This window comes from Antechinus flavipes, chromosome 2, assembly GCF_016432865.1.
Source record: "Antechinus flavipes isolate AdamAnt ecotype Samford, QLD, Australia chromosome 2, AdamAnt_v2, whole genome shotgun sequence".
Taxonomy (NCBI): domain Eukaryota; kingdom Metazoa; phylum Chordata; class Mammalia; order Dasyuromorphia; family Dasyuridae; genus Antechinus; species Antechinus flavipes.
In genome coordinates this window covers 7,505,255-7,530,659 of record NC_067399.1, presented here as the reverse complement: position 1 = coordinate 7,530,659, position 25,405 = coordinate 7,505,255, and the positions used below count along the sequence as shown (strand labels likewise).

The 25,405-nt window shown below is 36.2% G+C and overlaps 2 pseudogenes; one reads left to right on the top strand and one right to left on the bottom strand.

Moving 5' to 3' along the window:
- Nucleotides 1-10,441: 10,441 nt before the first annotated feature.
- Nucleotides 10,442-10,794, bottom strand: LOC127546306 (small ubiquitin-related modifier 2-like; annotated as a pseudogene).
- Nucleotides 10,795-19,134: 8,340 nt separating this feature from the next.
- Nucleotides 19,135-19,234, top strand: LOC127552605 (uncharacterized; annotated as a pseudogene).
- The last annotated feature ends 6,171 nt before the right edge of the window (nucleotides 19,235-25,405 follow it).

The window sequence follows — 25,405 nt, the reverse complement described above, 5'->3', positions numbered from 1 at the left end:
GTTCATTCTAACACCTATCATTCAATGACCTAACAACAATGGTGGCAGACTGGTGAAAATATGAGCAATGATGAGACTTTATCTTAGAACAAACCATTTTGGATGTACCAAAAGATTATCGGTCCCCAGCATGAGAAATTCCCACTATTCTTTAAGAACTTTGCACTTAATACCCAAAGAAAACAGCAGGAAGAACCCAGAGAATACAAAATAGTATTGAGGAAAGCGCAGCTATTCCCTCAAGAAGTGTCCTAATACAAAGTTCTATTTCAGTAGTTAAGACTATATGAATGAATAAACACAAAAGATTCTCAGCAAAAGGAACTATTACGATGATAGGTCCAGTCAAGAAACAAAGTGAAAAGGAGATAATGACTTCAGAATCCTAGGAAGCAAAGTCTTAACTAAAAATGTAACTTGGGTACAAGTTAAACTAGAACTCATGGAAAAAATGAAACTCACTAAAAATTTAATAGTCTAATATGTAATATGTATATATATATATATGTATATATGAGAAATGAGAGCACTAGAAAAATGAAAACTATATGAGAATTATTAAGGAGTAGATTAAAGAGGAGATCATTGTATATGGTAACAGCAAGATTATATAATTATCAATTCTGAAGGACATGGTTCTTTTCAGCGAGATGATTCAGACCATTTCCAGTGGTTTTGTGATGGAGAGAATCATCTGCACCCAGAGAGAGGACTATGGGAACTGAGTGTGGATCATAGCATAGCATTTTCACTCTTTTTGATGATGTTTGGTTTGCATTTTGTTTTCTTTCTCTTTTTTTTCCTTTTTGATCTGATTTTTCTTGTGTAACTAGATAATTATGAAAATATGTATAAACAAATTGCATGTTTAACCTATTTTGGATTACTTGCTGTCTAGGGGAGGAGGTGGGGGAGAGAGAAAAAATTTGGAACACAAGGTTTTGCAAGGGTGAATGTTCAAAATTATCACTTGAAAATGAAAAGCTTTAATATAAATAATAAATAAATAAAATTGTAGTTTTAAAAACAAGGAATGGATTAGAAAGAAAGAAAGAGAGAGAGAGAGAGAGAGAGAAAGAGAGAGAGAGAAAGGAAGGAAAGAAGGAAGGAAGGAAGGAAGGAAGGAAGGAAGGAAGGAAGGAAGGAAGGAAGGAAGGAAGGAAGGAAGGAAAGGAGGAAGGGAGGGAGGGAGGGAGGGGGGAGAGAGGAAGGGAAGGAAGGAAGGAAGGAAGGAAGGAAGGAAGGAAGGAAGGATGGAAAAGAATGAAAACTTGGCACAAAATGTATAAAACTTGACACAAGGAGCAAATTCCTTGAAAATGATAATAGATCAAATAGAGATTTACTGATTTTATGAGGGAACAAGAAATATTAGAGCAAAGTCAAAAGTAACTGGAAAACAAATCAAGGAAAGATAATGTAAACATCACTAGACTACTACCTAAAACTATGACTAAAGAAATAAACAAGAAAATAATGAAGGAAAACTGTCCAGATCTCTTGTGCAAAGTGAAAATACATTGAAAAGAAAATACATTTATCACCTCCTGAAATAAATTCCAAAATAAATCTCTCAAAAACCACATATCCCAAATCAAGAGTTTTTAAGTCTAAGAAAAAAGTCCTGCAAGAAGCTGGAAAGAAAGAATTCAAGTTATATAAATAGTCAAGATTTAGCAGCCATTGCTATAAATAAAGTAGACAATTTGAAATATGATATTCCAAAAAATCAAAAAAGATAGGTGTATAATTAAGAATAGCCTGGAAAGCAAGATTGGGTATAATCCTATAGGGGGAAATAGAATTTTAATGAAATAGAAAACTTTGATGTATTCCTTAAGACAGAGTGGAATAGAAATTTTGAATTACAACAGGAGAGCTAAGAGAATTATAAAAAGGTAAATATAAGCAATACAAATACAATCACAAGGGACTAAACAAGGATATAGTATTTACATTCTAATAGAGATGATGATACAAATGCCCCTGAAGAATGTTTATTATTAGAAAAAATCATAGAGGGAATAAAATTGGAGGGTTTGTGAGATAGTTTTATTATGTTTGGTTATTTTAAAAGATAAAAAAGAAAGAGTAGAAGGAAAATCCAAGGTGGGGTGAAAGAAAAGAAAAGTAGAAAAAATTTTATAGAATAATTAAGGTGTAAGAGTAAAACACTATACAAAGGAAGGAAGAAGGAGGTGAGGGAAAGGATAATACTTAGCCACTTTCATCTGAAATAATCAAGGGAAGAATATACATATATCTGCAGAAAATGTATTAGAATTCAACATGGAAATGGTAGGACAGAGGCAGAGTAAAAGGGAAGGATGATTGAGTAAATGAGTGGGATGAAATCCCCTTTCTTCAAAATGAAAAGGAAAAGAAATTGGATTAGAAACCAGAATCTAATAATATGTTGTTTATTAAAAGGAAATTTGAAAGACAAAGATACAACTAAGGACCTGAAGCAAAATCTATTATGTTTTACCTGAAGTAAAGAGAAGTGGTCACCAAGTAAAGTGGTTTACTTAAGTAAAGAGAAAAAATAACCTTAATTTTAAAAGACGAATAAGGCAACTATATTATTCCTAAAGACACAAATTCAATAATAAATACACATGTATATATTGAATGACATAGAAACGATGTACTTAAAGGAAAAGTTAAATGATTCATGGGGAGAAATAGATTTAAAAAAAGGTAATAGTATAAAAAAAACAATGTGCCTTTTTCTGATCTAAGCAAATTAAATAAAAATAAATAAAACATTAAGAGAATGAAGAAATTGTAGAAAAATTACATGAAATTCATTAAATGGGAATAGAGAGAATCACACATCTAATTGAATTATACCAAACATCATTACAAAAATTGAATATATATTAAGGGATAAAAGCATCAAAAATTCTGAAGAACAGAAATATTAAACATATTCTTTAAAACAACATTGTAATAAAATCATAATAAATAAACATCTGCAGACTAAATGACCAAAATAATTTGGAAATTAAATAATTTAATCCTAAAAATGGGTGGGTCAAAGAACAAATGATAGAAACAATAGATAATTTCATTAAAAATGACAACAATGAAACAACAAAAGCCATTTAGTGGTCTTTAAGAGAAAAAATATTTCTCTAAACACTTTTATCAGCAGAAGAAATAGCAATTCAATTAATTGGCCGTGCAAAAAAATTCAACAAATCAACAAATCTATAAATCTCAATTAGACTCCAAAATCAGAATCCTGAAAATAAAAGAAGAAATTAAATTTGAAAGAAAAAAACTACATTGAAGAATGAAAAGGGTTATTTTGCTTAATCATATGTTAATAAAACTGACATCCTAAATGAAAATAAAATTTACAGAAATATAAAATGGTCAAATTAACAAAACAGGAAATAGAGGATAAACAATCCAGTCTCAGAAAGTGAAATTTACCAAATGGTTAAAATAACCTGAGACTGGATGACCTTATAAAGGAATTCTATCAAACATTCAAAGATCTGTTAATTCTAATATTATACAAGTTGTTTGAAAAAATAAGAAAAAGGTAAGTTCTATCAAGTTCCTTCTATGATACAAATATGGCCTTGATATCTAAATTTAAGAGAGATGAAACAAAGAAGATCTATATTCATTAAGAATATTGATGCAAAGGGTTTTAAGAAAATTTAATCAAATAGCCTACAGCAATATATCACATTGATGATATACTATGACCAGTTTGGAATTATACCAAAAATTTAGGGGGAGTTAAGTATTAGGAAAATTATTTACATAATAGGCCATTTTAATAAGGAGTAAAACAAGAAATCAGATTATACCTATATCTATACTTTATATCGATATAAATATCAATGTTCACAGAAAAACCATTAAATAAGGTACAAAATTCATTCATGCTTTTAAAAATACTAGTTAATAGGAATAAGTGGGCATTCCTTTACTTAATATAATAATTAATATCTATCTTAAATCAAAAATCAACATTATTTATAATAGAGATTAACTAAAAGTCTTTCCAATAAGATCAGGGCTAAAAGTAAGGATGCCATTATCACTATTGCTGATTTAAATAATGTTGTAAATGTTAACTTTGGCAATAATACAAACAAAATATTGTCTTCAAAAAAGGTAGATTTTTTTATCCTTATTTACTATTCTATTCATTTCATTTTTTTCTTCTCTTGCTATTGCTAAGATCTCCAATGCAATACTGAATAATATTGTTGACAGTGGGCATCCTCGTGTCAAATTGATCTTACTGGGAAGGCTTCTTTACAAATAATACTTGATGATGGTTTTAAATAAATGCTTTTTATCAATTTAATAAAAAATATATTTATATCAATACTTTCATGTGTTTTTAATAAAAACAAGTGTTAACTATCAAAAGCGCTTTTTTGGCATCTATTGATATAATCATTTGATTTTTCAACCTTTATCATTGATGTAATCTATTTTATGGTGAAAAGCAGAAAAGTAGAAATATTAAAAGTATAGTGTGTAGTCTCTTACTGAATATCAATGAAAATATTTGCTTAATGTGATCTAATACCTTTTTGAAGATGTCATCAATGATTGACTAGATTACCTTTACAAGGATTTTGTATAAATTTGAAAGCAAGGATATAGATCGGTAGTTATTGATTGTTCCTTGGTCATCTTTTATCAATATGAATAGGGTATTATTTTTTCTTTCTTTGGTAATTTACCCTTAACATCTTAGCACTTGTACTACCATCACAACAAATCTCCTTTATATATACATGGTCTGCTCTGGATGCTTTTCCCAACTTTGTTCTCTTCAGCGCCATTTGTACTTCTCTATAAACACATCTAGGACTATGATGTTAGTATCAAAGTATGCTGGTTCCACCCTTCTTGAGAGAGAAAATTGTTAAAGTGGTTTTCCATATCTTTTAAACTTTTTCTTCTCTTTGTAGTTCTTTGTCCCATCCTTAAATATTCTTGAGATGACTTCATCCACTTGGATATATTACAAAACTTTCTCTTTTGGGGAAGCGTTTGGGATTAGGTGATTTGTCCAGGGTCACACAGCTAGGAAGTGTGAAGGATCTTAAGCCGGATTTAAACTCAGTTTCTCCTGACTCCAGGACCAGTGCTCTATCCACTGCACAATCCAGTTACTCTACAAGCTGCCCCAGAACTTTCTTATGACTAGTTCTCTGTTCCATGTTTTCTTTATGATTTAAGAGATAATATGGATCATAATCATTCTTCTGCTGGAGGTTTTATAGTTGCATTTATATTCTAACCTGGTATACTTTCTGGGCTCTTTTGTTCCCCTTGCAGCAATTAATTTGCATTAGTTAAACTTCTAGTTGAAATTATTAGAGCAACATCTTCATGTCTCTTGGCCATTTCCCAATTTAGATTTTTCCCTAGCTTCTTTAGTTTGGGTTTAAAAATCTGTTCATTGTATAGTTTTCTGATTTAAAAAAAAATTAAGTAATTCTGATTTTAACTCTGATGAATCAGTTTCTAAGTGTACACAGACAACTGATTCAGTGATAATTCTTATATCAGTAAAAAAAAATTTTCTATACTTTAAAATATTAGATTTTTCCTTATGGTACCATTTGATGCTTTCCATGTCTTGTATTCTTTTATTTTTTTGAAGAAAAGGTCCATGATATAAAACTGCAAAGCTTCTATTTAATATACAAGCCTTTGTTCTCTCTCAATTCATCTTTCTGAATCCTATATATTTCTTCAACTCTCACTTTTTCTCCACCTTGGCTTTGAAGTCACTTAATTATTTTGAAGCAACTTTATTTGAAGGGCATTATTCAATTCTTCATAAAATTTCTCTACCACTCAACCACTATTGCCTGTGCTTAAATGGTAATTATTTTCCTTTTTACAAATACTCATTAATAATGATTTCTTATCTGATTATTGAAGGAAGAAAAAATTTCTTATTAATCACATATTATGTGAAAAGCAAATGTTGAATAAAATAATGACCTTGTGCTTGTAAGTATACTGCCAATGCCTTTCTATCTCTGTCTAAGGTAGTACCTACGAGCTATCTTCCATTAAGCTACAATTTCCTTATTTCTTTTGGTTTCATCTGTAGAAAAAGTTTTAATATGAATATGAGTCATTTTCTTTATCAATATGTCTTTATTGGTCATTATTCAAGGATCTGACAGTAAGAATAATATAATATTGAAATTTGTTGATGATTTTTCTTTTCCCATCACTCTATCAGAGGCAATGGAGGAGGAAAAGGGCATTACACAATATAGGGAGCTATTCATTTATTTTATTTCTCTGTTTCATGGGTTGCCATGTCCAAAAACAATTATCATCAGGTAATCCACCAATTAGTGATGTGCCTTTTAGCTTTGAGCCAGGTTGTCATGGAAAGCAGTCTAAGTTTAGAGCCTTAATCAAAACCTTCCAGCACTTAGACACTGCTAACATTTAATCATTTTATATTAAATAATTTTTAATTTTTTTGATGCTTGACTTCAAGGGGAAATGATCTGGTATCAATTTCTTTGTAGTCATTTTTCCCTACTGAAAGTCATCCTACATGCTGAAGTTACAGACAAAAATGTTATAAAATTGTCTTTGGTTTTACCATGATTCAAAATTATAGAAATTATCCAAATGAGCGGGGATGCAAAGAGTTCAGAAATTTTTGTGGTGTTTTTGTTGCTATTTAAAATAACTTAGCAGCAAGTGAAATGAGCAGACCCAAGGGATCATTATAAACTTCAACAACGATACTGTATGAGGATGTATTCTGATGGAAGATCTAATTCAGTTCCAATTGATCAATGATGGACAGAAACAGCTCCACCCAGAGAAGGAACACTGGGAAATGAGTGTAAACTGTTTGCATTTTTGTTTTTCTTCCCAGGTTATTTTTACCTTCTGAATCCAATTCTTCAGGTGCAACAAGAGAACTGTTTGGTCCTGTACACATATATTGCATCTAGGATATACTGTGACACATTTAACATGTATAGGATGCTTGCCATCTGGGGTGGGGGTGAAGGGAGGAGGGGGAAAATTGGAACAGAAGAGAGTGCAAGAGATAATGTTGTAAAAAATTACCCTGGCATGGATTCTGTCAATAAAAAAGTTATAATTATTTTAAAAAATAAAAATAAACTAACTTAGCAAACTAGCTTAATGGAATATAAAGATAAAACCTGAGTTTGCACATCACCAGATAATTGGTTGCTGTCTTCCATTCTCCAAGAAAACCAAAGTGACATCCTGTGTCAGAGTCAAGTTACGGTGTGTCCAGCTGTGGCCGATCAGACCAATGGGAGCTTGGAATGCTCTACCATAGACTCGACACAAATAGGCATAGGAACATTTGGGCTGGATTTTCAAATTTTTGTTCATCTTGAATTTCTGTTTTCCTCCTACAGCACAACAGCTTCTCTGACGAGGGTACGCCATGCTGGGCAGTCCCGTGCCAGTGTCTCCCACATCATACAATCGATTCTAATGTTTTAAAGAGAGACCTTGAGAGTGCCCTTGTAGCACTGTTTCTAACTACCTTGTGAGAGCTTGCTTTGTGTGTTTTCCATAAAAGAGTCAAGTGTACATTTGGCAGTCGAGCAATGAGGCCGGTCCAACAGAGCTGTGCTCTCTGCAGTAGAGTCGGGATTCTTGGCAGTGTAGTTTGAGAAAGTACCTCAGTGTCTGGTGTCCTGCCAGGTGATCTTCAGAATCTTCCCAAGACAATTCAAATGGAAGCGATTCAGTGTCCGGACATGGCGCTGGAGGTCTGTCCAGATTTCAAAGACATGCAACATTGAAAGCAGATAGTCTATGAAATGGCTCTGTAGACCTTCAGTTTGATAGTCAGTCTAATACCTTTTTTATCCCACATTGTGGCAATTATCGTGCACTCTCTGAAGCTGAGATGCAACAAAGAATGGATTGCTTTTCTGCTACTTGTGCTAATTTTGGCCTAACAATTAACACCAAGAAAACACAGACACTCCACATCGAGTACTCCACCATCCACATGTGGAACGTCAACTACACACAAATGGAGAAAGTTTTGAATGTTGTAGATAACGTTCACTTACCTTCCAGGGATGTACACGTCGATAGTGAGGTTGACACATGCACTGCCAGAGCTAACATGTTACTTAGAAAAAGTGAAGATAAATTCACAAAACCAATTTATTTTTTCCCTTTCCATTTCCATTTAATTATTAGCACTTCCCTCTGACAAATATCCAACTTTCTTGAATATATCAGATTTGTGCATAATTGTTCTCTCTCCCATTAGATTGTGGTCTTTGAAAGTAGGAACTTTCTGGTTCTGGTTTGGTTGCTTGGTTTTCCATCTTGTTTTGCTTTTGCCTGTTTTGTAGACCCAACACTGAGGATATTGTGCTTGTGTGTTGTCTGTCATCCTCGAAGAGGACCAAAAGGACATCACTATGTTAGAGTAGGGCTAGAGTGTCCAGCTGTGGCTGATCAGACCAATATGAGTTCTGCCATAGTCCTATGACCATTCAAAATAGACTCTCCAATTTTACACACCTTGTGTTTCTTCTGGGCTAATTCAATTCTGCTTTGCTTGTAGAGTGACCTTCTCTGATGAGGGGGCACCATGGTGTGCCAGTGTCTCCCATGTCATACAATCAATGCTACAGTTCTTGAGAGACCTTAAGAGTTCTCCATAAAATTATCTTTTTTGGCAAGCATACATTTGGCATTCAACACCATGGCCAGCCCATAGAGTTGTGCTGTCCACAAGAGAGTTTGAATGCTTGGCAGTTTGGTTTGAGAAAAGATCCCAATGTTTGGCATTTTATCTTGTCATGTGTTCTTCAGAATCTTCCTTAGACAATTCAAAAGCACTTAGGATGGTGTTTGGCACATATTATGAACTTAATTGTTGATCTGATTAGATCAAAACATCCCATTGGTGATTTATCTTTTTTAAATTTGTATTATAGTGCAAATTAAAACAACTCTGAGGTACCAGCTCATGTCTATCAGATGGGTTAAGAATACAGAAAGGGAAAATGATAAATGTTGGAGATATGAGAAAATTGAGACAATAATACATTGTCAGGGAAGTTGCAAACTGATCTAATCATTCTGGAGACTATGCCCAAAAGACTATCAAAATGTGCATATCCTTTGATCCAGCAATACCACTACTAGATATTTATCCCAAAGAGATCAAAAAGGGAAAAGACCTACATGTACAAGTCTTTATAGCAGCTCTTTTTTTTTTTGGTGGCAGAAAATCAGACTTTGAAGGGATATTTATCAACTGGGGATAATATATAAACAAAATGGATTACTATTGTGCTATAAAAAATGATAAGCACCCACATTTCAGAAAAACCTGGAAAGGCTTGCCTGAACTGATGAATGAAGTGAGCAGAAGCAGAATAACACTGTATATAGTAACAGTAATATTGTGCCATGGTGAACTATGACTGAATTAGCTCTTCTCAGCAACACAATGATCAAGGCAATTTCCAAAGACTCATGATGGACAGAGGACCTAATATGCCATGCCAAGGAAACTCTCCCTCCCCCTGGCAGAGCAGCAAACCTTTGCCCACTGAAATGATATTCTCTCTCAGTGTTACCCTCTCTTTATCTTTCTTACCCATTTCCCCAACAAGACTTTATATCTCTCTGTCAGGATTTCTCTACTAGAAAATTTACTTCTCTGCCAGGACCTTGCCACTAAGGAATTCAGTCTTTCTATTCATGCATAGCAAAGGCTGACTTCCCAATGTCATAACAAACGTCTTTTTATTAGTCTAAAAAAAAAAACTCATAATGAAGAGTGCTTATACTCAGAGAAAGAAGTGATAAGAGTCCAAATACAAATAGATGCATACTGTTTTCACTTTTTCTGATTTTTATGTTTTTTTTTCTTTTTGTTTCTTTTCTTCTTTCACAATGCGATTAATGTGGAAATATGTTTTATATGATTGCATATTTATAACCTATATCAGATTGCTTGTTCTCTTAGGGAGGGAGAAGGAAGTAGATTCTCAAATTTTACACATCTCATGTTTTTTCTGAGTTAATTCAATTCTGCTTTGCTTATAGAGTATAACACCTTCTCTGAGGAGGGGATACCATGGTGTGCCAGTGTCTCCTATGTCATACAATCAATTGTAAAGCTCTTGAGAGACCTTGAGAGTGTCCTGTGGGAGTCTTGTGGGAGGAAGGAAAAGACAAAAAATAGGGAACTCTAATTTTTTCCAACAAATGAGTGTTGAAAGTTATCTTTACATGTAATTAGAAACCACTATAAGATACCATTTTTAAAAAATAAGAATATTAATTATATCTCTGCAGATATAAGCAGTGATTTTATGAAGAACAGAGGCATTATGGGAGAGAAGCAAAGAAGAGAAAAAAGAATTCTGCAATAGATGGGATATAGATGAGTCAAATCTCAGTTTTTTTCATTGTGAGGATGCTGTTTTTCTGGGAGTACTGTTTTAAAATAATGCTGCAGGTTCCCTTTTGCATAAATGTTTCCTGTCTGTTGCTGAAACACATCAATTGTACCTTCCCCCCTTAATTTCCAACTGTGCAGGTGTGTTAGTGTCATTGCTTGGTTGCCCATCAAATTGGAATCTAATCTGCCTTACTGGCAAATCCCATCAATTAGAAGTTTTCATTATGTTACTCAGTGGTATATGTCTCAATCTAAAACAGCATCACATGATCATTTTGCCCTGCCAACTTCAAATGGATGCAGTTGTTATTTTTGGTCTCGACTCCTTCCTTTCTTTGGCTTCTCATTGGCCGCTGCTTAATAAAGAGACACCCCTAAGATGGTACGCCCCCAAGAGAATGAAGGGAGAAGTCTGGCACTGACTTTGAGAATCCAGGCTGACTTCCGCTCCATAAGTAAGCTAGGCCATCAACAGGACGAAATCAGAAAACAATCAAATTAATAAAGCATGCAATAGATCTTAAACGAGCCAAGGACAGAAAGTGGAATGGATAAACCTTAAGTTTAAAATGTCATTCTTCTTCCTCTTTATTCATTCAATTACTATGGGAGCTATTAATCCCAACTCAACCATCATCCTTCTTCAGGAAGGCTTATTTGCAGTTTGCTGTCAGTAATGACTTTCCCCTTAAACATTCATAAAACACTTTGTCCCTCTCAAATGGACAAGGAATAAAGGTAGAAAGAGAGAAGGTAGTGATTTTATGAAGAATAGAGGAATTATGGGAGAAAAGCGCGAAAGATGTACAGGAAGGCAGTCTGGTTCCAAGCAACAGAATATGGATACTTAAGGTCTTAGCTTCTCAGAGCCTAAGATTGACATAAAAAGGATCTGAGGATGATGTAAAGGGCATTCATAATGCAGAGATGGGAAATGATTGCAGAGGCCTGGTTCCAGATAAATCAAGTCTTATATAAGTCTATTAAGCAGAATTTCACTGAGAACAAGGAGCAATGAGCAAAAACTGGAAAAGTTCAATTTTTGTTGATATCAGGTAATATTTGTTAATAAATTGAGTTCTTATACAGTAGAAGGGCTGCTTTGAGAGGTTCCTCCTTAAAAGAGGTCTTTAAGGAGAAGCTAGATAGCTATTTGTTGGTGTGCCTTGAAGGGAAATCTGGGATACAAAAGAACTGAATGAGGTGTCTCTGGGGTCCTTTAAATACTCAGATCTGTGGGTCTGTGCATTCAATTGAATTGAATTGAATTTCTCAATAGGTAGTATCAAAATGGATTGTCATGGAGAAAACTTACTGGGAGTGAATGTCCCTTTATTATCTATGCTGAATCTCAGAAAGACCTAGCATGGCCTGTTGCTTGGATTGTAGAGAAAGTCTTGAATTTTAGTTAAACTTTCCTCACAGTCTTAGCTGTCAAAGATGCAGGATAACCTCCATGTCATAGAGGAAGGCAAACCCCACCTTGGGGACCTTGTGGGAGGACAAGCCATGAGTCCTGTGGAATGAGCAAGCACGGATGAGCTACGATCCAAATCATTGGAGAGAAAAGTCCATTGATTCTATGACAGATCTCTTAGAATTTGGTAGTTGTGCTCTAAATTATTGCTAATTTTATTGTTGTTATTAATAGCTAACATTTATATAGCACTCTAAGGCCTGCAAAGCTCTACAAATATCTCATTGGATTCTCATGACAGCCCTACGAGATAGGCAATTAGAGGAAGAAAGGAGCCTCAAGGACAGGGGGTAAAGAGGAACTGTGAGTTTCCAATCTGGTGTCGTCTTGCAGAATTGTGAGTTCTCCAGAAACTCAGGAGAGAATCTGGGTTGTAAGTGATTAAGATCAAAATCATGAAGATTAAGAAGCCATGCTCTAATGGGATTTGATTTTCAAATCCTCCCAAGGATACGGAATCTCTTTGATGTGACTATTTCCTCCAGTAAATCAGATTGCAGCCAAATATATCTGCCCAGCCTACGTGACTGCTCTAACTTGTCCCATAAGTCCCACTATATCTACTGGGAGCCCTCTTCACTTTCTTTTGAGCCCCCTGTCATCCATTAGTTATCCATTTCTCCCGATACATGGCCAAAGCATCTCCTTTTTCTGACCACACATTTTGATGGCCATCGTTATTCTCATTCTCCTCCACCATTCCATGCCTGGAAGATGCTACAGCCTGATCACCCCTAACAGAAATCTAGTCATTGCTCTCTGAGTGAGTTCTAATTTTCATTTCTTTAAAGATTGCCACGTTTCATGCCTTTCAGTTACACTACAAGACTGGGAGACTCCTAGGATTGGGACTCGGGGAGAAGTTTGAGGTCACTGCCGAACTCTGGAAAGCCACTTGGTGATAAGTACATAACAGTATCACCCTGGATTTTAAAAGAGAGTGAAATTTCTAGTCCTAGGCTGGAGATGGGGATAAAATCACTAGCAATTCAAAAATATGTTCCCAGCTTATTTGCAACATATGGAGCAAGTATTTTCCAAAAGTGCTTAGTTACCATAACAACGACTATTTCATGTAGCTTAAAATGTTAAGTCCAAAGCATTGTCTTTCTTTTTTAAAAAAGGAAGAGAAAATTTGGCAGGACATCACAAGGTCTTTCAACCCTCTTCAAAAGACAAGATGCACCAAAGAATCAAGCCAAATATTTCTCGGACAACTTTTGTTTGTGGATCAGAGAAGAGAAAGCTGGATGAGCCCTTCAAAATGCTCAGGTCCCACACGTTCCCCTCTTCCAGAGAAGAGATGGGAGCTTCAGAGAAGGCACTGACCCAAGGTAACGCAGGTGTTAGACAAAGAAGAAAGGCACAAACACCAGCCTTGCTATCCTAAGATTGTGTTTTCAGTCCCATATATAGCACTTTCCCTGAGTAGTCAACATGATCAAGTCCTACATAATAAAGAATGTGCTAATCACTGGGGAAAGGCGCAGCCCATGCACAAAGATCCCCTTCAAAGGGGCAAAACTGTGTAAAGGACTGGGTGTATGCAAGATATAGATGGTGTTAATTGGAAGTAATCTCAAAGAAGTCAATAGAAGTAGAAAGGGGAAGTAAGGAAGGTCTCTTCCATGCTCAGAGAAGACCAAAATGACATCACTAAGTTGAGAACAAGGTCCAAGGTGTTCCACTGTGGCCGATCAGATCACTATAAGCTTGGCTCTACCACAGGTAAGGCACAAATACTCCACGTGAACGTCTGGAGTGTAAAGGACTTTTAATTTGCAAATTTCCCGTTTCTTTTTGAGCTTCTACTTTGCTCACAGACTACAGATTTCTATGATAGGGGCTTGTCATTCGGGGTAGTTCTATGCCAAGGTCTTCCCCGTCTCACAATCCATAGAGTTCTTAACAGAGACCTTGACAGTGTCCTTCATCCCTTTCTCTGAACACCTTGTGAGCACCTGTCCTGTGTGAGTTCTCCAGGCCTTTGGCAAGCGTACCTTTGGCACTTGAACAATGTGACCAGCCCCCAAAGAGATGCCCTCTCTGAAGTACGTCCAGGAGAAAAGAGCTATTACACTGACTACAAACTGAAGAGCTCCAGAGCTGTGGTACTGACCCTATTGCTGTGTACTGGGCAGCCTACCAGCGCCGTGCCAGGAAACTCAATCGCTTCCATTTGAATTGGCTTATAGTCTTTTGAAGTTAAATGATTTACCACCGCTGCCATAGCTGGCTTTCATATGCCTTTAATTCTTATTGAAAGTGTCTGACAGCATCACAGAAAACATGGCAAAAAGCAGATATCTGTTTCACTCCATTGGTGACTGGGAAAGTGCAAGAGAATCATCCATTATCCAGAACCTGGTAAGCATCCCTCCATGACCCTGATCTATAATACTAATGAATTTCCCTAGACAACCAAATTTTACCATTATCATCTATAAGCCTTGATGAGTGACAATATCAAAGTCTTGGTCAGATCAGTGAACATTGTGTACGTTTCTCTGTTCGGTTCCTGGCATTTCTCCTTGAATTTGGGGGCAGCAGATACCACTGACCATTCTTCAGCCCTTTATGAAGTCACACTGGCTTTTGGAGAGGAGCACCTTCCAAGGGAAGGCTCAGTCTATTAATGATGAATTCGGCACAAATCTTGTCAGCAATAACTAAGAGAAATATCAACCCTGTGATTGTCAGAGAGAATAATCTATTTCCTTTTCCTTTATAGAGATGGATGGAAGAGGCATCCTTGATCTTCCGGGGGATAACCTCTTCTTGCCATAGAACCTGGAAAAATTCAGGCAGCTTTTGTATGAGCAGTGAATTCCCTTCCTTGTACAACTCAGTAGTAGGAATAGATTCAGCAATAGACACTTTCACACAAAAGGAGCCTAATGGCTTGCAAAAACTTTTCTTCAGTTGAAAGTTTGGCTAGAAAAGAATTGATTTCAGCCTGAGATGTCCAGTCAATGGTTCAGCATTGGTTCATGGTTTATCGAGAAGACTGTGGAAGTGTTCAGCTCATCTCTCCAAGATCACGTCCTTATCACTAATCCACATGGTTTCATCAGTCCTGAGCAGTTTAGTTACACCATAAATCTTTGACCCATAAATAATGTTCAGAGCATTATAAAAGCATTTTGGATTGTTACTATTAGCATAAAATTGAATTTCATCTACCTTCTTACTGAGCCAAGAATCCTATATTTCTCTAATCTTGACTTGCACTTTACTTTTGATAGATTTAAATATTGCGTTCTTAGAGATGGATTAATTATCCTGCTAGTAAACCCTATGCAATCTTGTTTTTCATTTAACAGCTTCTGGATTTCCCCATAATTTTCATCAAATCAATCTTGATGATTTCAAGTCTTTTGGGTCAGAAGAGTACTAAATTTACTCTGTATACCAAAGTTGTCTATTCTTTTTCTGAAGGAAAGGTTGATTTTTCTCTGAAAGTTGCCTATTACTTTTCTGTTCCACTTTTTCCAGTCAGATGTTGAGCCAACATTCCTTGGCTCAACTTTCCTTCCAAGTTAGCAAGACACTGTTCATGCTCAGAGAAAGCTTTGATCTGAGGACCTTAAGTCTCCTGGTAGTCATCTTGCCTTAGTAATGCCCCTTTTACTGAAATGTTTAGCCTGAAAAGGATAAGTTTTGATCAGTCCAGCACTCTGTGATATACATGGCCTTTCTGTTTCTTCTCCTTATAATGTTTTGGTTGTTTGTCCTTCATTTTTTATTTTTATATATTTTTAATTTTTATAATGATTTTTTCAAATATATGCGATATTCATCTTTGCAAAACCTTGTGTTTCAAATTTTTCCCCCTCTTCCCTCCTCCCCTAGACAGCAAGCAATACAATATAGATTAAAGATGTGCAATTCATCTAAACATTTTCCCATATTTATTGCTGTGCAAAAAAATCAGATCAAAAGGGGGGAAATAAGAAAGAAAAGAAAACAAGCAAACCAGGAACAACAAAAAAATGATAATACTATGCTTTGATCCACATTCACTCTCCATAGTTCTCTCTCTCCAAATGCAGATGACTCTCTCCATCATAAGTCTATTGAAATTGCTTTGAATCACCTCATTGTTGAAAAGAACCAAGTCCATCACAATTGATCATCACATAATCTTGTTGTTACTAGGTACAATGTTCTCCTGGTTCTACTCATTTTACTTAATTCTATTAATAATTTCTTTTAATATTCCATTACATTCATATGTCACAACTTATTCAGCCATTCCCCCAACTGATGGGCATCCACTCATTTTACAATTCCTTGTAACTACAAAAAGAGCTACTATAAACATTTTTGCATATGTGGGTCTTTTCCCCTTTTTTATGATTTCTTTGGAATACAGACCTATTGAATTCATCTTTGATTTTCAAAGAGAGCCAATGACATCACAGATAACAAGTGGTATTTTGACTTGCGCATGAATCATTGGGGCAGTTGGCAAGATAAAAGTCAAGATGAATCACAATGGATGACCTTGGAGGCTTTGATGTCTGGCCAAGCTCTCAGTGCTCCACAGCTTCTGCTTCAACCACCTTCATGGCTGATGGAATAAATTTTTCCCATCTGCCAATTCCACCAGGGAAAGTTCTCACCTGCTTGCGGCAGACGTCCCCCTAACTCACCAATGGATTTGAGGCCCCTCGATGACAGAGTCTATTAATTCCAATGCTTGCTGCAAGGGTGGGTCCATGAAATTTTATTGCATTTAGGTAAATGAAAGTTGGTGTCAGTAATGAGAAGGCCATAAAACACACAAGTCTTCAGCAGCAAGTGTTCACTCATTGCTGCTTTTCTGATTCCATTTCTCCCAAGAACTCCCTACAGTGTCTGATAATCAATTTGTGCCTATCTGACATTAAGATTACAGAGAATTATGTTTGTCCTTTTTTTAGTACTTTGATGATTAGAGCCTCCAAGTTTTCACAAAATTTTTCTTTTGACTTAATCAAGGTTTATCATAGTAGGAGCACAAGCACTGATGAGGTGGTATGACGCTCCTGCAAGTGGCAATTGCAACATCAAGAGTTTATTGTTCATTCCTTTTGGTAGGTACACAAGCTTACTGGCTAGATTAGTGTTGGCTCCTTTCTACACCAAATTCATGCCATTCTTCATCACTGTGACCATCCCAGAAATCCATGGATCCTATTTCAATTTTGGTAAGCTGACCTTCATATGTCACATGTGACTGCTGTTTGGATGAGATCCCTGTTGAATTCTTTCAAGAGCTGTTCCCCTTTCATGTCTACTGGATTCAGGTCATCCATAGGTGTGTATACATTCCAAGGACAAAGATGAGGGGAAATTTATCCTTGCAAAAATTTGTGCCCATTTTTTGTTTCAACTCCAGGGTAAGATTCCCACCTGCCAAAGCAAGTAGACCAGGGTCGGGTGAAATGAAGCAAACAATCTAGCCCCTTCTCACACCAGAAAGGTGATCAGTGGGACTCTTTAAAAGGCTGTTTTGAATCCAGGGAGCTGCCAAGATCCAATGCTGCTTCAGTCCATGAGAAGACCACCCTATGGCCTTGGCCACTTGTGTGAAGGGTTATGACTACAGCTCCCAGCATATCCACCTCCATAGGACTTTGCTGTAGACAAAGATGGTTAAAAAAACAATAGATAATGTCTTTTGACTTGCACATGAATTGTATTTAAGTGAGACAAGGTTGCAAGAAGTCATCAGCCTCACTCTCTTCCAGAATCATCAAAGTCTAGTGGCAAGATACAAGCCAGGATGAATAGCAGTGGCTCAGGATGAAGTGGATGACCTTGACATCTTTGATGTCTGACTAAGCTCTAAGCACTTCACAGCACCTGCTTCAACTGCCTTCATGGCCCATTCACAAATTCACATTTGTTGGACATATTGGACACATTCACAAGTTCACATCCACCTTATCCTCGGGGGAAGTCTCCATGTGCTTGGGATGGGTAAGTTCTCTGATTCTCTGATAGGTTTGAGGCTCCTCAGTTACCCTCAACCTGATTTAGCTTGTCTGCCCAAATGATTTTGAACATGGCTATCACATTGGTGACAACTTCTTGGACCCACAGGTGAGAGTTGTATGGGAGGTGGACACCAAAAATGGAAAGAAGCCCTGAAAAGCATTCGGCAGCTTTTATACTAAATATACCAGTCTCCTCTGAATACCCATACACTCAAAGAAGAGGGGAAGTAAATTTTTCAGTTACTTAGGTAATAATAATTGCTCACATGATACAGTAACGGCCAATCCTGAAGCTTACAAAATGACTTTCCTCACAACAACATCATGGTAAAGATTTTATTATCCCAATCATGCAGTCCTGGAAACCGATCTCAAGAGAGAAGGAGAAAGATTTGTTCATCATCACACAACAAGTATAGCAGGGCTTCAAATGCAGGGCGTGGGACTCCATATCCATCTTGCTTTTCTACTTTTGACCTTTACTAGGTTTGTGACAATGGACAGCTTCCTCAACTCTTCTGAGCTTCTCTGACTATAGAATTTTCATCTACATTTCATCCCAGTAAAAGTTCTCAATCCTATTCAAATTACAAACTCAGATTTTCTTCCACTGCCCCCTGCAAACACACATTTAAAAACAGCAATGACCTTACAAGTCTCTTGCAAGCACCAAATGATAAAAGGTTTTATAAACATAAACTCCCCACAAGTGCCAGCTCTAGTTTTTATTCATCTCATTCTTCTAACCCTTTTATTTCAATGGAGTTCAGACAGGAATGGTCCTGGGATAAAGTATTTTACCACTATTATTCTTTTAAAGCCAATGTTCTTTGGACTGTTGCACATGTTAGGTAGAGAAAATAATTGTTCTTTATAATTGAATAAAAGTACTAGTATATTGGGATGTCAACTATTCTTCCTTCAGCCCATTGGCAGCATCCTCAGTAGAAATCCTCTGATATATAAGATTAAAAGAGTGATTCATGCCTTTTTCTGTCCCCACATTACATTTTGAAAACTTTCCATCCCTTGTAGTTTGGAGATAATAAGAGTTAGGTATGAAAACATCTATTAAAAACACTGTTTTTATATTTTAAGGATCAATGTTGTGTTCGGGCCTGTGTTGGCAACAGTTTTATTTGCGATTATGTCTCAGTTGTAATAGAGTTTATTCATTAAAATATCAAGACTATATTGAGACTGAAATCTTAAGCATTAGGTAAGTAATGTTTACTTTGGCAGCACATTTTCTAAAATTGGAATGATACAAAACAGGCTAGCATGGCCCCTGCACAAAAATGACAGGAGATTTTGTGAAGCATTTTTGCAAATGAAATTAAAGTATGGGAAGAAAAACTGCTTTAAATTGTATGGGAAAATCTTTTACATTTTTTGAATCTAAAAGCACAAATTGGGAAACATCTTGAAGACATTTATTAGTGTCTGTATCTTCATAATGAATATGATAAATAGTCAAAGAACCAATCAAGTCTCTCATGACACAGAACAGTGACAAAAATTCTAAGAATGAAGGCAAACATTTTATATGAATCTTCTTTTGTTAACACATAGATTTCAACCAATATAAGGACATATTTTGTACATTATCATCTGGTTATACATACTCAACTGGTAGAAATTCAATCTAAATGAAGAAAAAATTGTTTTTAAAACTATTGAATACCAAAAAAAAAAATCATCTGGGCGTAGGAGGGATTAATTTTACCCTTAGATAAAGGTAAATCAAACTATGAAATGTTTTTATACTGGATGACAACAAAGGAGAAAGTATTTTTATTTCCTAATAAGGAAACAAGTATTTGCTTTTCTCACATTGTCTTAAATTATAAAAGCCACAGTATTCTAAGCTATTACTGTTGTACATATTTTTTAAAAGAATAAGGAATTGTCCTGGGTAAATTATATTACCTAGTCAAGTTCTAATTACTAGGTATATTCCTATAGCTCATATAGTATTCAGAGATGATGAGTGGATACACATACAATTGCTGATTTAAAAAAAAAACAATTGAGGAATTTATAAATGTCTCCCATCCATCTTTTTTTTGAGAAGATAATGTCAAAAAAATTATGTATCAGTTCTGTGCATATTAATGTTTATGTAAGCAGAAAAAATCTTCTAGTATACTTTGTAAAGGAATTAAATAATTACATTATTCAAAAAAGTGAAAAGACTGCTCAACTTGGACTCAGGAGGGTCTGAATTCAAATCCTGCCTCAGAAATTTATTAGCCATGTGACTCTGGCTAATTTCAGGCTCAGTGTGCTCATGTGTAAAGTGGGGTTTATAGTAGCTACCTCAAAGGACTGCTGTGAGGACCTCATGAGATACCATCTACAGAATGCTTTGAAAAAAAAATTATATATATATATATATATATATATATATATATATATATATATATATATATATATATATATATATGCAAGCTGTTATTTGTCATCTCAAGTATTTAGTGCCAGGAATTGTGCTAGAAGGTTTAATTTTTATAGCCTAGTTGCACTTTCTACTATTTATTTTTGTAATCTACATCAAGCAGTAAGCCCAGTCTCTTTAAAGATGATTTTTCCATACTTTTTTTTAAATCATGATGGCTTAGTACAGTGTTGCTATCATCATTGTTTCCAGTGAATGGTGAATTAACCTCAGGGAAAATATTTTTTAGGGAGTCAGGCTTTGACCTGAGAACTAAAGAATGGAAAACATTGTGGCAGCTGGAAAATGGAGTATTCAATGGGGAGGATTTAAATCAATTGAAGCTAATTCAGTACGTATTTAATAAGCATCTACTATGCGGCAGGGTCCTATGTGTGACCCTGGGGATACCAAGATAGAAGGGGAAAATAAACCTTGCTTTTAAGGAGTTGAGGCCTGAATGGTAGCCCTCATGCTAGTCCCTTAATTAAGTGAGGGCTCTATCTGAGTGATGAAAAAGCATGGCACAAAAAGTGCACAGTCTCAGCAAAGGCTGAAGGTGAATATCATATAGAGCCAAAAGGGAGAAAGTCAACTGAGTTTGAAGTTAATGGATGTAAGAGACCTCCCTGAATTTCAGTCATAATCACAAAATTGGAGCTTCATAGAATCATAGGGAAATTTGGCATCCAGTAGCTGAATCAAGATCCAACCCCTTCATGATCAGAACCCCCATTTTAATGTTCTAGCCAAGAGGTAGATGAAGCAGCCCAAGGTCACCTGGGATCTATAAAAAATCAGCTTAGTTTGAGCAGGGATCTTGTTTTTGGCAGCTGTGGAAAAACTCAGTTGGCATTCCCACTGTGTGCTGGATCGGCTTTGTCCCCCACAAAAGAACCAGGGTTGAGGATCCAGGCAACAATAGGGAAAAGCAATCAGTGGATTTGGCCATGGAGCAGGAGAACTGTCCATGGTGGCCACAGGCAATGGCATGTTCTCTGTACATCTGTGTGATGTCCTTGAAACCTCTTTCATGGGGTATGGCACCCACCAATCCTAATTCTGTGATATTCTGCATGTGCCCTTCTGCCCAGTCTGCCACCATCATCAAGCTTCCCTTACTTTATGTTTGGACTGTCGCAATCATCTCCTGATCGGTCTCCTGACCTTAAGGACCTCCATTGTCAAATAAACCCTCCTCTTCTGGCAAAGTCATCTTCCTCAAAGATTGGTATGTCCATGTCACCTCCCATCCCTCTGCCATGCTACTCACTGAAATGGCTCCCTAGTAACTCCAGTCTCAAATTTCCTTTCTTTCCAATTTTCTTATATTTAATAACTTCTACACACTCGAGGAGCCCATTCTGCTAGTCTCTGTTATTTGCTCCCATTCTACACTCCATCTCTTATTCTTGCTTGGAATACTCTGACTCCTCAATTCAGCTGGAGACCCTGCTTTCCTTTGGGCATGACATCTCCCCGGTCCCCACTGCCTCGGGGGACCTAACGCTCCTAATGCCTGCCCCTCCCCATCGTGTCCTATTCACTAGGGGTATATATTAAATTGTACCTAGTTATTCACATGCCATTTTCCCTAGTAGAATAGGAGGTTGTAGAGGGCAAGAGCCATTGTTGCTGTTGTTGCTTTTATTGTTGTTCTCGCTGCTGATGCTGTCGCTGCTGTTGTGACTGTTGTTGCTTCTGATATGTCCTATGACAGGAAGTTCCCTCATAAGATGACAGGTTCAGACAAAAAGAAAAATCCTTTTAAGTTCTGCAAAAAATTATGACAAAACAGAACCAAGCAAATTGCTGCCAACAACAAATCGACAAAAAATGCATTTCCTTAGTATCTTATCCTAAGGCTTTGTTTTCTCTATAAATGCTATTGATGTTTTCTTTTGTTTTCCCTTCATTTTTTAAAAGTTTTATTGTTTTCTTTTAAAATTACAAACATAAACAGATTACCCCTACTTCATAAAAGGTATTTTGTTTAAAAAAATGAAACTAATAACACAGAGACCTTATCTGAAAGTACACGCAACATTTCACATTAATAGCATCCCCAAACTCTCCATTTTAAAAAATTAACAGAAATCTATTTTGTCTCCTGCCCAACCCTAACCTCTATTGAAAAAAGAAGGGGGCAAGGCAAATTTCATATAATAAATGGGTGTCATCAAATAAAAATAAATTCTCTCCATGGCTATATATAAATATACGTGTATGTGTATAAAAATATAGGTGTATGTGTACATGTACACATTATGTTCTTGTGTCTCATTCTGTACCCTAAATAATTGTTCACCTCTGTCACTGATGGTGGCTTTCATCAACAGTCTTCTGGAATCATGAATACTCGTTATATTATTTATCATTATCCCTATAGGTTTCAAAGTTATGTTTTCATTTTTAATATTGTATGTACTGTAAAGTTTATATGTCTTTCCCTATTTCTCTATATTTTTGTTTTATCATTGTTTAAGGCACTGTAATATTCTATTACGTTAATATGCCATAATTTATTCAGCCATTCTCCAACTGTTGAGCATACGGGCGGTTTCCAGTTTGCTGCAACTACAAATAAAGCAGCTGTGAAGGTTTTTGCAGAGCTAGATCCTTTTGCAATTTTTCATCTTATTTTTCTAATAAAGCTCTAAGAGCAAAACAGTTGGGTGGAGATTTAGGAGCAGCAACATGACAATGGATGTTCTCCCCTCCACAAGCTTGTACCCTTCACAGTGCTACCAGCCAACAGTAGAGTGTCTATTTCCCCAGAGTGTGTGTTTCCCCACATTTTTTGTCATGTCTTAAAATTTCTCCCCATATAATGGGTTCCAGGTGGTACCTTGAGGTTGCTTTGATTTGTGTGTTTCTTGGATTCTGGACCTAGGCTTAAAATAGAGGAATCACAAGCTCTTAGTGAGAAATGCTGTGCCAAAAAAAGCTTACAAGTCTAATCAAAAGAACTTTAAACTAAAAAGGGAGGGCAAAGGAGAAAATGTCTATGGATCTCGACCAAGCACGGGAAGTAGCTACGACGTGTGAAGAAGAATAGCAGTCAAAATGCCAGAGATTCACAAGATAAAAAAGTCCAAGAAGGAAGCCAACAGCAAAATCCATGGTCACTGCGTCCATGCACAAATGCATAAAGCAAGAGAGTAAGAATAACAAGCAAAGTGAACTCAATGGAAGTACTTTTCATATTCTTGACAGCAGCAAATTTGGTAGGATGAGTCTTCAAATTGGAATATGGCTCTGGAAAAGGTCCCAACTCAAAGGAACACAAAAGATAAAGGAGAGGTGTGCTGAGTGAGCATATGTGTGTATAGATGCATGCTATTTATATACAAACATGTATATATACATATGTAGATACATATGTTTCATAAAAAACATTTTATGTGTGTATATTTTTAAGAATATATTCTCCAGGGGCAGTTAGGTGGTGCAGTGGATAGAGCACCAGCTGTAAAGTCAGGAGCACCTGACCTCAGACACTTAACACTTCCCAGCTGTATGATCCTGGGCAAGTCACTTAATCCCAATTGCCTCAGCAATGTGTGTGTGTGTGTGTGTGTGTGTGTGTGTGTGTGTGTGTGTGTGTGTGTGTGTCTGTATTCTCCAATATGGAGAAATTTTCAGAAGAGATGGGTTGGAAATGTGGTGAACATCATTTAGGTAAAGATCAGGAGGGAAAAAACTCAGAATGATATTGATATCAGGTTATATTACAGACCACTTGGACAGAAGGAAGAAAATAATAAGAGTGCAGGGCATAAGTCACAAGCTTGGCACAGAGACATGATATCATAACAAGGGGGGAAATGACCCAGAATTGCCAAAAGTAGATCAATTAACACGTCTTTGATTTGAATCAATAGTAATTTTGTCCTTTAAAAGGCAAAGGAAGTAATAAGAGAAAATTCTATCCTGGATATTATGTTTACCGAATAAAAAGAACTAATTTCTAGGCAAGGACCCACACTTAACACCATATACCAAGATAAGATCAAAATGGGTCTATGACCTAGGCATAAAGAATGAGATTATAAATAAATTAGAGGAACATAGGATAGTTTATCTTTCAGACTTGTGGAGGAGAAAGAAATTTGTGACCAAAGATAAACTAGAGACCATTACCGATCACAAAATAGAAAATTTTGATTATATCAAATTAAAAAGCCTTTGAACAAACAGAACGAATGCAAACAAGATTAGTAGGAAAGCAACAAACTGGGAAAACATCTTTACAATTAAAGGTTCTGATAAAGGCCTCATTTCCAAAATATATAGAGAACTGACTCAAATTTATAAAAAATCAAGCCATTCTCCAATTGATAAATGGTCAAAGGATATGAACAGACAATTTTCAGATGAAGAAATTGAAACTATTACCACTCACATGAAAGAGTGTTCCAAATCACTATTGATCAGAGAAATGCAAATTAAGACAACTCTGAGATATCACTACACACCTGTCAGATTGGCTAAGATGACAGGAAAAAATAATGATGAATGTTGGAGGGGATGCGGGAAAACGGGGACACTGATGCATTGTTGGTGGAGTTGTGAACGAATCCAGCCATTCTGGAGAGCAATCTGGAATTATGCCCAAAAAGTTATCAAACTGTGCATACCCTTTAATCCAGCAGTGTTTCTATTGGGCTTATACCCCAAAGAGATACTAAAGAAGGGAAAGGGACCTGTATGCGCCAAAATGTTTGTAGCAGCCCTGTTTGTAGTGGATAGAAACTGGAAAATGAATGGATGCCCATCAATTGGAGAATGGCTGGGTAAATTGTGGTATATGAATGTTATGGAATATTATTGCTCTGTAAGGAATGACTAGCAGGATGAATACAGAGAGGTTTGGAGAGACCTACATGGACTGATGCTAAGTGAGATGAGCAGAACCAGGAGATCATTATACACTTTGACAACGATATTGTATGAGGATGTATTCTGATGGAAGTGGATTTCTATGACAAAGAGACCTAACTGAGTTTCAATGGATAAATGATGGACAGAAACAGCTACACCCAAAGAAGGAACACTGG